The 12,345-nt window shown below is 37.5% G+C and overlaps 1 protein-coding gene across 1 annotated transcript in view; it reads left to right on the plus strand.

The window, feature by feature from the left end:
- The window catches only part of LOC123707787 (adipokinetic hormone/corazonin-related peptide receptor variant I-like), a 33,388-nt gene that overhangs the window by 8,034 nt on the left and 13,009 nt on the right, over window positions 1-12,345 (plus strand). The gene's annotated exons all lie outside the window — the stretch shown is intronic.

Genomic DNA, 12,345 nt, shown 5'->3' on the forward strand with positions numbered 1-12,345 from the left:
TGGTGATTAAATTTCTAAAGGCAAGGTGCCTTTATAGCGTAGGCGAATATTTGGACCATAGATTTGATACCGATTAACCGTAAATAATTTAACCTTGACTTTTTTATGTACTTAATAGGACATTTTAAAAATTTATATGACATTTGCATGCCTATTTATAAATGCCATTATATGGATCATTGTGCTGATCTTGGCAAATAAACTATTATTATTATTAATAATAATTTCTCAATACCTGTAGGTTTAAAAAATTCTTGATTTTAGTTACATTACCTAATGTACTGAGTCTTGTGGTATGTAAATCTTATATATAAACTAACAACACTATATAGGAATATAAATATTATGTATTTATAAGAACTCATTGTTTTAAACCGAATTTTAAACATACTTAATGAAAACACTCATCCATTAACTTGTTTAATACAGTACAGATTAAATATAGAAAATTAATGATTAACGTGCAAGATTGTCAGTTTGCGTTATAACAGCTCAATAAACAGTGGCGATTTATAATAACAACAGTAGTCACAAATAACACTTCCACTCTTGTTAAGATAATTTGACTTGTAAGTATGAAAATATTTAGAGAATCACCAAAAAAATTTGACAAAGGTATAAATTTTGACACCTTAAAAATGTGTATAATTTAGCGATATTCGTGTGTGTGTGTGTGTGTAATCACACGCTTTTAATACTATTTGTGTATTACCGTTAAAAACGTTGTAATTTAATTCAAACATTGATCCTTATATTTTTTTCAACTTTTAAACGTTTTTTGTTGTTTTGAATTACACACAGCAAATGGAGATATATATGTGACGGCGCCACTATCAATGTTTTGTAAAACTGATGGCGCCACTATCAATGTTTTGTAAAACAACGTGCAACGGGCGATTAGTCGAACGATCGTACGATGTGTCACTCGTTCCCCACTACGGAACCAATATAAAGCAGCGCGCGCGCACAACTGAGGCACCCTATACGGGCAAGCCATCCCATGGCAAAAGTCCGTCAAATATCTAGGAGTCACGCTCGATAGCGGCATGTCTTTCCGAAAGCACATAGCCGCCGTTCGCAAGAAGGCCCATTTTGTCCTCTCTCGCCTTCATTTCCTCCTAAATAAAAGGAGTCAAATGTCTCTCAGACACAAGGTGACCCTGTACAAGGCATGCATCCGACCGTGCATGACATACGCTAGCGTAGTCTTTGCGCATTGTGCCCCCTCCTATATTCACCGGCTACAGGTGCTTCAGTCGCGATTCATGAGAATCGCGACCGGTGCGCCCTTCTATGTGAGAAACGTCGATCTCCACCACGACCTGGAGCTCCCTACCATAGCCCAATGGATGAAGTTGGCATCCACACGCCACTTTGACAAGGCTAAACACCATCCCAATCCGCTGGTGCGTAATAGCATCAACTATTACCCCTTCCCGACAAAAAAGGCTCGTAGGAGGCCCCGACACATACTAACGGATCCGGATGATCCAATTACCGTAGCAAACGATAAATTAAAAGCCGCCCGCGCGGCCAAAAATAATAAAAATAGCCAATCACAGATTAGGGTAAAAAACCGCCTTCACCGGGGAAGGCGAGGACCTTTACTTCGCACTTCGCTCACTCCAGTGAGCTTCCGTCCTGCCCTTCAGGCGATTGACCGCCCCGCGACGGCCCAAGCCGAGGTTCGAGTCTCACAGGAGACGCCCTTGCGCTAGCGGGATAAAACGCCATTCTGGCCGAGCTACGCTCGCCAAAACAGCCCGAGCTGAGCTGTAAAGGCCCTTAAGGCCAACAGCGAGATTCCTTCTTAAAAAAAAAAAAAAAAAAAAAACAACTGAGGCAGTCGTTCATCGACCATTGCCCGGTGCACACGTTACGTAATTACCGAGTAGCCTTCGAAATATTTACCTATTTAATTTGTTTATTGAAATCGTATCGAATTAAGAGACTGAAATTAGAATTGGAATAAATCAAATGATTGGGAGAAAACTTTGTGTTTGTTATCTTAACAATGTCGGGGCCTGACGCTACATCAGAAGTGGGATTCACCCCCACACCAACCATCATCGCCAAATGCGCCGAGGAGTACAGTAATGGAGAAAATGATGTTATTTTCGACTGGTATGGAAGTGATCTTCAAAAAAATCGCTGATAATATGACACCTTGTCAGCCTGTTCAGCATGCACCGATAAAATTTGTCAATTATGACCCGGATGAACCTGAATCTGTCATCATCAACTGTACTCATTGAAATGATAATTAAACAGAAAAACCTAAAAGGAATCAATTTAATACTTGCCCTAACACATTCTCTCAAGGGGCGTGCTGCAACCTGTCTGACGAATATCAAACCGGATCAAATATCATGGCCGACGATCAAGGAGATGCTGGTATCAAGATTCGACTCAAGACTACTTCGATCAGATCATTAAATTTCAGTTAGATGGCAAAGAGAGCCCTGCTGAAGCGGGAATGCGATTATGATAATTAATTGAGAAAATTCCTGAAGTGAATATGTCTGAGATGGTGATCATTGGCTTTGCAATCTCTGTGATGTCTCAGTGCGATGAAAAGTTTCGTCGAGAGTTAAATTCAGTGGTTATAAATAACAAAACCAACTTTTTCGCACATTATGTGGTTTCACATTAAAGAGACGCAACGAAGAGATTGGTTTATCTGATTCGGACACGAAGCGCTTTAGAAGCAATACACTATTTCGCGGCAGCTGCCACTTTTGCGGGAGACACGGTCATCGAGGCCTAGATTGCTGCGACAGAAATAGATTCGTAGCAAGGGACTCTTCAGTGGCAGCGAAGACAGAGCCACGTTTCCCAGCTACTCCGCAGAATCCTCGCCCATCTGTCGCCTGCTACGTGTGTGCCAATCCCGGCCACGTAGCCTCGGTATGCCCCATGCGTTACAAGAAAAAGGAAGATGCTGCGGGTACTGCCGCCAGTTCCAGCAAGCAGGTTAACGTGTGTACTCGAGCTGCGCATGGATTGATTGAGATAAGTGGTATAAAATTGCCGTTTGTTTTTGATTCCAGTTCGGAATGTAGTTTGATTAATCAAAGCTATTGCAAGTTTATTAAGGGTGAACAGTTTCATGAACAAATAGCTTTAAAAGGTGTAGGTAGTAATAATGTGATTTCTTTGCTACAAATCAAATGTCCGACTATAGTCCAAAACCTTAATTTTGACATCACTTATCACGCTTTGCCAGATGAGTTTCTCAGTGAAGAAGTTTTATTAGGCCGTGATGTTTTAGAACTAGGGATTTCCGTTTAGATCAGTACTATCATTACTTGATAATTTGACTTTTGTTAAGAAAAAGATATCAAACTCTTGTACAACGCTCTCGCCATTTCACGAAGGCTCGATTGATACCGACCTCGTAGGATGCGATAAAGAGCAGTTGTTGGGTATACTCAAAAAATACTCCAATAATTTTATACAGATATTGCCAACTACTCGTATTAAAACCGCTGAACTAAAAATCGATCTTATTAACCCTGCTAGGATAGTTCACAGGAGACCATATGGTTTGTCTCCTCTAGAGCTTGATATCGTTCATGAAAAGATTCAAGAAATGTTAGATGCTAATATAATTTGAGAAAGTTCATCCCCATTTTCAAGCCCCATCCTATTAGTAAAAAAAGAAAGACGGTAGCGATGGGTTGTGTGTAGATTACAGAGAGCTTAACAGCAATACTCGTCCGGATAGCTACCCACTTCCTCTAATCAGTGACCAAATTAATAAATTGCATGGAGCGAATTATTACAGTATTGTGGACATGGCCTCAGGCTTTCACCAGGTATGAAAAAGGAGATCGAGTACTTAGGTTATGTCGTGTCCTCAGGAGCTCTCAAACTTAATCCGCGCATAGTTCAAGCCTTACAAAATGCTCCAAAACCATCCACAGCTAAACAGAACTTGACAAGGGATGGTTATCTGTAGAGCAACAACGAGACTCTGAAATTTCAAATTTGATTTCTAGAATACAAGCGAATCAATTACCCTCTGAAATCTCACATACTTACGATATTAGGCAAGGCAGAGTGCGCCAAAACTACTAAGTGGTTACCCATTCTCGCAAACTCTTTAATATGGTCGCTTATTAGCCACGTACATAATGACATAAAACATCTGGGTTATGAAAAGACACTAGACAAGTTGTACGATCTCTGTTGGTTTAGTAACATGTCCAAATATGTAACGAAGTTTGTAGATTCCTGTGTGGTTTGCAAGTCTTCAAAGTCTCCATCTGGTGCCCAACAAGTACGCCTGCATCGAATCCCCAAGGTTTCGCTCCCATGGCACACTCTCCACTTAGATCTTACAGGAAAACTCAGTGGTAAAAGCGACCGCAAGGAGTATTGTTCTGTCACTATTGATGCATTTACAAAATATGTCTTACTGAATCACACAATGACACTGAATTCCGTTGACGCTATTAAAGCAGTGAAAGACATTACATTAGGATTTTTAGAAGTATCCGAAACTTATAATGATCATGCCGTGACGGCGGATGCTAGCCAAAGTAATTTTGTTCATGAAACTGATCGCAATAGTCATAACTTAGCTATAATTGGTGACGCTGAGGATGAACTTTCTGATAGCGACACTATATCTGTTAATAGTAGCACTATGTCGGCTAGTTCACGTACCTTGAGCGCTAATAGCAATAGTTTAGAGAGTTCATCATCAGAATCACCAGATTCTATCAGCATTGTGACTAATGCTATTGTACACCATAATGAAAGCTAGTAGAAAAAAAAATGGGAAAGATATTAAAATGTATAAAAAAGTAAAAAAAAGTAAAAAAAAAGAGAAAAAAAAGAAGTACTATATCAAAAAATGTAGGAAAGAGTCATTGCAGGGAGTCCGGTCCAATGATTCGGCTATAGGGATTGCATTCTGGTCTAGCCTTTTGGCTATAGAGATTGCAATCCGGTCTAGCATTCGCTACAGGGATATCTGGTCTAGCTAACACAGCTATAGAGATTTCCGGTCTAGCGCAATCTAGTCTCCGGTTTTAAAAAATGATGAGAGGTATTTGTCCAGTCTCCGGTTTTAAAACTGATGAGAGGGACTTAAGAGTTCTAGTACGCTGAAGGGGTTGCCGGACCAGCTCATTATTGTAATCGTTCATTATTGAAACTGTTATTAGAAAAATGTGTCAGGATGAACGAACAGTTTTTTTTGTCTGTTCTCAGATGCCCAAAAGGCGCTCGAGGACGAGCGTATGTGTCAGTATGGCCGTGACGGCGCCACTATCAATGTTTTGTAAAACTGATGGCGCCCCTATCAATGTTTTGTAAAACAACGTGCAACGGGCGATTAGTCGAACGATCGTACAATGTGTCACTCGATCCCCACTACGGAACCAATATAAAGCAGCGCGCGCGCACAACTGAGGCAGTCGTTCATCGACCATTGCCCGGTGCACACGTTACGTAATTACCGAGTAGCCTTCGAAATATTTACCTATTGAATTTGTTTATTGAAATCGTATTGAATTAAGAGACTGAAATTAGAATTGGAATAAATCAAATGATTGGGAGAAAACTTTGTGTTTGTTATCTTAACAATGTCGGGGCCTGACGCTACATATGCATATTCGGACCATTACAGATACTGTATTTAGAAGTGAATAACTGAGAACTGCATATATATATATATAACCATAGGGTTTGTGCTGCGAAATTCAGTTGGTGTCCCGGAAACTGCCACAAGGGTGCACATTCGTCATTAGTATGGGCATGATTCACAAGAACTTCTTAGGGATTTTATTTACCCTTGATCAAATTTGGTTTACCTTTAAATAACAAAGAAACAACGGAAAACGCATACTATACTTGCTGGGAGATACTATGAGACTGTATGTCCCGGACAATTATCACCGCTGCTGGAATCATTACCTTTTTGTTGTGCCTTCGACTCGCACTGTCCAGCGTCGAAAAGCTCCTATTTCACGGTTACATTTGCAGCTTAAAGTTTCCTTGACTATTCGCCGTACAGTGACCTATTTGTAAAGCGTGTGGGGGGGGGGGGGGGTATTATATTATGATTTAAGGGCTTAAATTCGGGGGGAAATTCCACAAAATTCCTTTTGATAACCATTAAAGTACAGGTGGTGTACGAGCCAAGGCTGTACATTTTGCTCACTCAGGCTTTCTTAGTTTATAAGCGTGATGATCCCTATGTACGTGCCAAGGCTCACACATTTTGCTCATTTACAAGCATGATGATTTCCTATGTTTGTACGTGCCATGGCTGTACATTTCGATCACTTATAAGCGTGACGATTTCCCAAATCGTCGGAGTTACATCCCGAGAGTATAGCCCAACGCAAGCACTCTCTTCTACATACAGTTATTCGTTCATAGCGATTAACTAAATCATGGGAGTTACGTCCCGAGAGTATAGTCCGACGCAGGCACTCTCTTTGGCTGTTAAATTGTATTCATTCGGTATGTAGCAATTAGCACGTCATTATTTCGCTCATATTCTATTGTAACACGCGAGTGGTAAATATAGAGTAAATCAATAAATCTCTATTATTTAAAGCATCCCGTTGACCCAGGAACCGTACATTTTGGTCCTTCAAGCCATCCAGAACCGTACATCAAGTACATCAGAACGTTGGGTCATCAAGCAAATCAAATACCATCATCCGCATCAATAGAAAAGAGGAGAGCAACGTTTTCAAGGATCCAGACTAGTCCAAATATATCGGCGTCCTTTCAACCTAGAACAAGGCGACGGACGTCAATCTTCAACGGAGAGAGGTAAACTGCAGTAAGCCCTCTCCCAACTTTTTCAAGAATCCAGACGGGTCAAAATATATCGGCGTCCTTTCAACCGAGAACAAGGCGACGGACGTCAATCTTCAACATAGAGAGGCAAGCGACAGCGCTCGATACAGTAAGTCCTCTCCAATTGTTTAAAGCACAGAATGTATCCAGGAGGTACAAGCATTTACAGAGGAGCGTAGCAGAGAAGCAAGCAAAGGGTCTAGGAGGTCCTTTTAAAAGATAATAAACAATTCCGTATCCGTCAACACGGTGTGGCGGAAGACTTCGGGTACTAATCTATACGCAACATAACAAGAAGAGGAAAGCAGCCATTGCAGTAAGTCCTTTCCATTTGTTTTGAGCACTATAATTCTGAGAATTATCTCATTTATTCTGAGCATTTTATCAAGCATAAGCGTATGGTAACGCATTGTTACTACGTATTTTATAAAACTTTCATTTAAGAATTTACTAAGTATATTATATATAAACTAGTTAATAATATATACCATAATGGAGAATTTATTCCAAGCTTCTTTCACTGACAGCCTGAAATCCTTCAGGTATTCAAAAAAACCGAAGAGTTGCTTCCTAAACAAGTAGCTTTATTTAGGTTCTTTGATAGGATGTTAGAACTATCTAATGGATACTCGTCATCAGATAAATGTGATCTTGAAGAAGCCCTAGAAACATTAAAGTTACGATGGAGGTTAATCCTTGAAACCCATATCGAAATAGATGCTGATCTTGGAGGCTCCAACGCGGAGTATCAGAATAAATATTACGAGCAGGAAGCTATATATAGGCGCCATAGGAGAGAGATAAATCTCAAATTACATTCTAAAAGCCTACAGAAGAATTTTCTAGAAATTCATATGGAATCACCGGTACTTAGGGATTCACATAATTCAAAAAATTCATTATATGCCTTGGAAACGGCTAATAATCAAACCGGAAAAGATTTAATTGCAAAACAACAGCGACCTACATCAAAATGTAGCATCAGCAAAAAATCGCTGTCGACGCATTTCAATAAACGAGTAAATGTAAATAAAATACAATATTGTCAATTATGCAACTTATCTAAGCATGGCCTGTTTAATTGTCAATCATTTTTAGCAAAAAAAATTAATGATAGGGTTGATACAATTTTAAGATTGCAGCTTTTCACAAATTGTTTACTTAAACATGAAGTGGACGTTTGCTTCTCGCATAAAAGATGCATGATTTGTTCCCAAAAACATAACACGATCCTGCACGATGCACTATTTAATTCAAATTTAAATTATTCTACTACGCAAGAAGAGCAATCATTTCAATATAAAATGGAAAAGAAAAATTCTTCGTCTTCGGCAAGGGTGGAAGAAATAGCAGGAAATGGTGACAGGCACAGTTTACGTGCAGATATTGGTCAAGGAGGAGAATTATCCAAATTAGTAAAGAGCGTAGTACAATCGTTATCTTCAGACAGCATAGAACATCACAGCTTCATTTCCGGGGTAGGAGAGACCTTTCACAAAAGTACGGATCAAATTACGCTACTCTCTACTAAGGAGAAAACTGGTAGTAAATTACCTATGGATAAGCAGAGTACTTATGCAGATATTGGTAAAGGAGAAGAATTATCCAAATTAGTAAAGAGCGTAGTACAATCGTTAACTTCAGACAGCATGGAGCATCATGGCATCATTTCCGGGGTAGAAGATGGTCCATCAACATAATACAGGTCAAGTTACAATGACCAGTTGTTCAGTTCATAATAATAACCCCAATGTGAGTACTTAAAAGAAAATTGATAGTAAATTATCCATTGAATCCATTAGCAAGCCGACATGGCAACCCATAGAGCAGCAAACGCAACTTGGTTGTAAAGTAAGCGGAAAAGATAAATCACATCGCGTTAATGTGGGTATCAAGAGAATGAAATGCTTACAAGTCAAGCAAGAAACAGAAGGTAAACAAAACTTGTCTTCGTCCATGTTTTCTATGATTAATAAAAACCTAAATCGCATCTTAGTATTATCTAAACCTTTGTTGGAAGTACCGATTAAATTGCATACGGGGCCGCATTTGCAACGCAACTTAACACAAGGGTCCGACAAGGTTGTAAGAAACAATAGAATCATAACTAGAAACAGTAATAGGAAACGCTCGCATGGATCAGAAAAGGTGGTACACAAATTAAATGTTTTGCCTATCAATTAAGGCACGAAATATATTAAGCAACAAGCATTCGTGAAGAAGCAGAAAGTTCGAAGAAAAAAAAGGAGTTAAGAATAGACAGGAATTTACAGGAAGGTCAAAAAGAAAGGTCAGAAAGAGTGATATCTTTCGTAAAAGGGAAGATTGCGAAGCGTTATCGCTCCACACTATCGCAGGTTCACCGATTCAGGATTTCATAAAAGTAACATACAGCAAATTTATTCAGTAATGCAATCCTATGAGTCCAATATGAGTAACCAAAGGAAAAGAAAGAAAAGCACCATCTATAAAATTATACTTAAAATTCCTTTAAGCATACATAAATACAGTTCCATTTATGTATAACATACATCGTCAAAACTTTACATTCAATATTGAGTGGAAGTTATTATTACATATATAACTATTCATATTTAATTTTATAACGTGAAAAAGGATGAATAATATAATATCATAAACAATACATGGAATGCCAGTTCAGCAAAATATCATACGTTAGCTAGTGGATTGACCTACTGTGAAAGACGTCAAATACAATTAATAATATTATGTAGATATCAAATTACCGAGGTACGGTTGCATTTTATAACAATCATATTTAACCTAGGTCATGGTTTTATTCAACAAAACAGTAATGTACTTTTTATGCTCATGATAGTTCTCAGAATGTGCTCAAGACAGGTAGTGGATAGGACATTACGATCATATAAAGATCAAGAGACGTCACGGAGCAGTAGGTGTAGCATCAGCTGAAGCAGCAGACGGTGTCGCAGTGGCGTCAGGGAGACCCACCCGGGACCGGACTTTCTTAGTGTTAGTGATAGTGCCGTGGAATAGTGTAAGAAGTGTTAACATAAGTTTAGAGACTGTTAAGCATTTCCTTAAGTTAAGCATATAATGGATTCATCTTGTAAAGCACTACATATTCATTTTGCACTTTTTGCCTGGGGGAGTATGTACGAGCCAAGGCTGTACATTTTGCTCACTCAGGCTTTCTTAGTTTATAAGCGTGATGATCCCTATGTACGTGCCAAGGCTCGCACATTTTGCTCATTTACAAGCTTGACAAATTCCTATGTTTGTACGTGCCATGGATGTACATTTCGATCACTTATAAGCGTGACGATTTCCCAAATCGTCGGAGTTACGTCCCGAGAGTATAGCCCGACGCAAGCACTCTCTTCTACATACAGTTATTCGTTCATAGCGATTAACTAAATCATGGGAGCACGTCATTATTTCGCTCATATTCTATTGTAACACGCGAGTGGTAAATATAGAGTAAATCAATAAATCTCTATTATTTAAAGCATCCCGTTGACCCAGGAACCGTACATTTTGGTCCTTCGAGCCATCCAGAATCGTACAGGTGGATTAATTATACTTAAAATATTTTTTGTTGAAATTTGGCCATGTATGGGCTGTTAATAAATAAATAATGAAATTCAGTGCTTTAATTTTCCTAGTAGTTCAATAGTTGGCATTTCTATGTAAATCAGATATCTGTAAATGAACATGAAATTTATTATTCAATTATTCCCAATAGGTAGGTAGTATTTAGTTGTGAAGTAATTTCGCTTTCGAGTTAACGCGCGTGCCTCAATTGCCATATTGATTTATGTCGTGGATTAACATAAACTGAACATAAGGAAATAATATAAAACTAAGCGTTGTAATGCTCTCAATTCTCTCTCTCTCATCTCTAAATCTGGCAGATGACATCATAGCTTCTATTTCCGATGGCCTCTAGCTTGCTACTTGCTTGTATCATTAGGTGTCAGATTTTGAGATGGATGGTTGCTTCATCTATAGGTCTATATGTATGGTATTTTTCTTTATTATTCGGTTTGATTTCATTAGTACTTTCTCCTTCTAAGTATAGCATAATATTGTTTTTTAATGGTCGGTATAAGTGCACAGTTGACGTTATGATTTTTTTGTCTGTTAAATTTGTCATTGTTCTATTTAAGATCCATAAAAACATTAGCGTAATTATCTGTAGTAATATAAACGTAACAAATTGTCAGCTATTTTATTAAAATTCAACAATGAGTGGAGGCAGAATACTCACAACGCCAGTCAATTTAGCGTTTAACAAATTAGGATTAAAATGTTTCAAATAAGCTTAGATAAAATATTGTTTATCTACTTACACTTATACATTTTTTTTTATATGTCATTATTCTAAAACTCGTGTTCATTTAGAATGGCAGTACAAACAAAATGGTGAGGATAAATAACTTCTTTACTTTAATATTATATTTATATTCCGAGATAATAACCAAATAAAATAAATATCTTGTCAGATGATAACTAATATTGACAGCTAACAACTTTTTCAATTTGTCAGAATGTTTTAATTCCCTTCTCTTTATAAGAACAAATGAAATTCGGAATGTTGGAAAAAAGTTTGGGTCCGCTCAAGTTTTAGTTCATTCATCAGAGATTGCAACCCGGATTTCGTTTGAACCTTTTTCAAGCTTTTAATATGCATCACGATTCATTCATACTTATGGGTTGAGAAGCAAGTATATAATATATTATTTATGTAGGTAATTATTATGTAGGTTAATTATAATGTTGAAAATTATGAAATTACTCTAATTTTAGTTCTCAACACAAGGGATTCAGTAATTATTGTATATATCTTTGTACCCTAATGAATACAAGTGTGGTACTTATTAGTGTAAAAAGTGAGTACATAAAACCACGTACATATCTTGTCTTTTCAAAGAGACATAGTCAAAAGGCATTTCTACTTTTTATGGGATACAATACACAACAATTCAATTGTCCATTTTATAAAAATAATATCTCGTTAATTTTTAATCCGATGAAAATTACATACTCGTGTTAAAGACATTTTGTTTGGCTTTTTATACTTGAAAAGTTTAATACGTGTCGTGCACCTAGTTTACGACGAAAATATTAATTTTGATTAATGACTTGTTACAGTGTCAAGTTTGTTTTGTATAATTAATGTTATGTATACTGAATTGTATGTATACTGAATAGCTTCCAAGCCTCTTAAGTCCTCTTTAGTCTTAGTTTTAATTTGGTTGGCTTACAGTACCTACTTTTTTTCGAAACTTTGATGTTATATAGGCTTCGTAATAAGGTCGCGATTGTCTTAATTAATTATTATTTAAAGTCAGACTTGAAAACTTTGTAATATGTTATTTTCGGAAAAGTGATTTTATTTATAGTAAACATTACATTAGTCAAATAATATAGTAAAAATATTTGTGTTTGAAATGGATATTTTTATTTTATGAAATTGTATTAAGGGTGATAAATAATATTTTAACACGGCCAGTTGCCACATGATTTCACCTTACGTTT

Source organism: Pieris brassicae, chromosome 3 (assembly GCF_905147105.1).
Source record: "Pieris brassicae chromosome 3, ilPieBrab1.1, whole genome shotgun sequence".
Lineage (NCBI taxonomy): Eukaryota > Metazoa > Arthropoda > Insecta > Lepidoptera > Pieridae > Pieris > Pieris brassicae.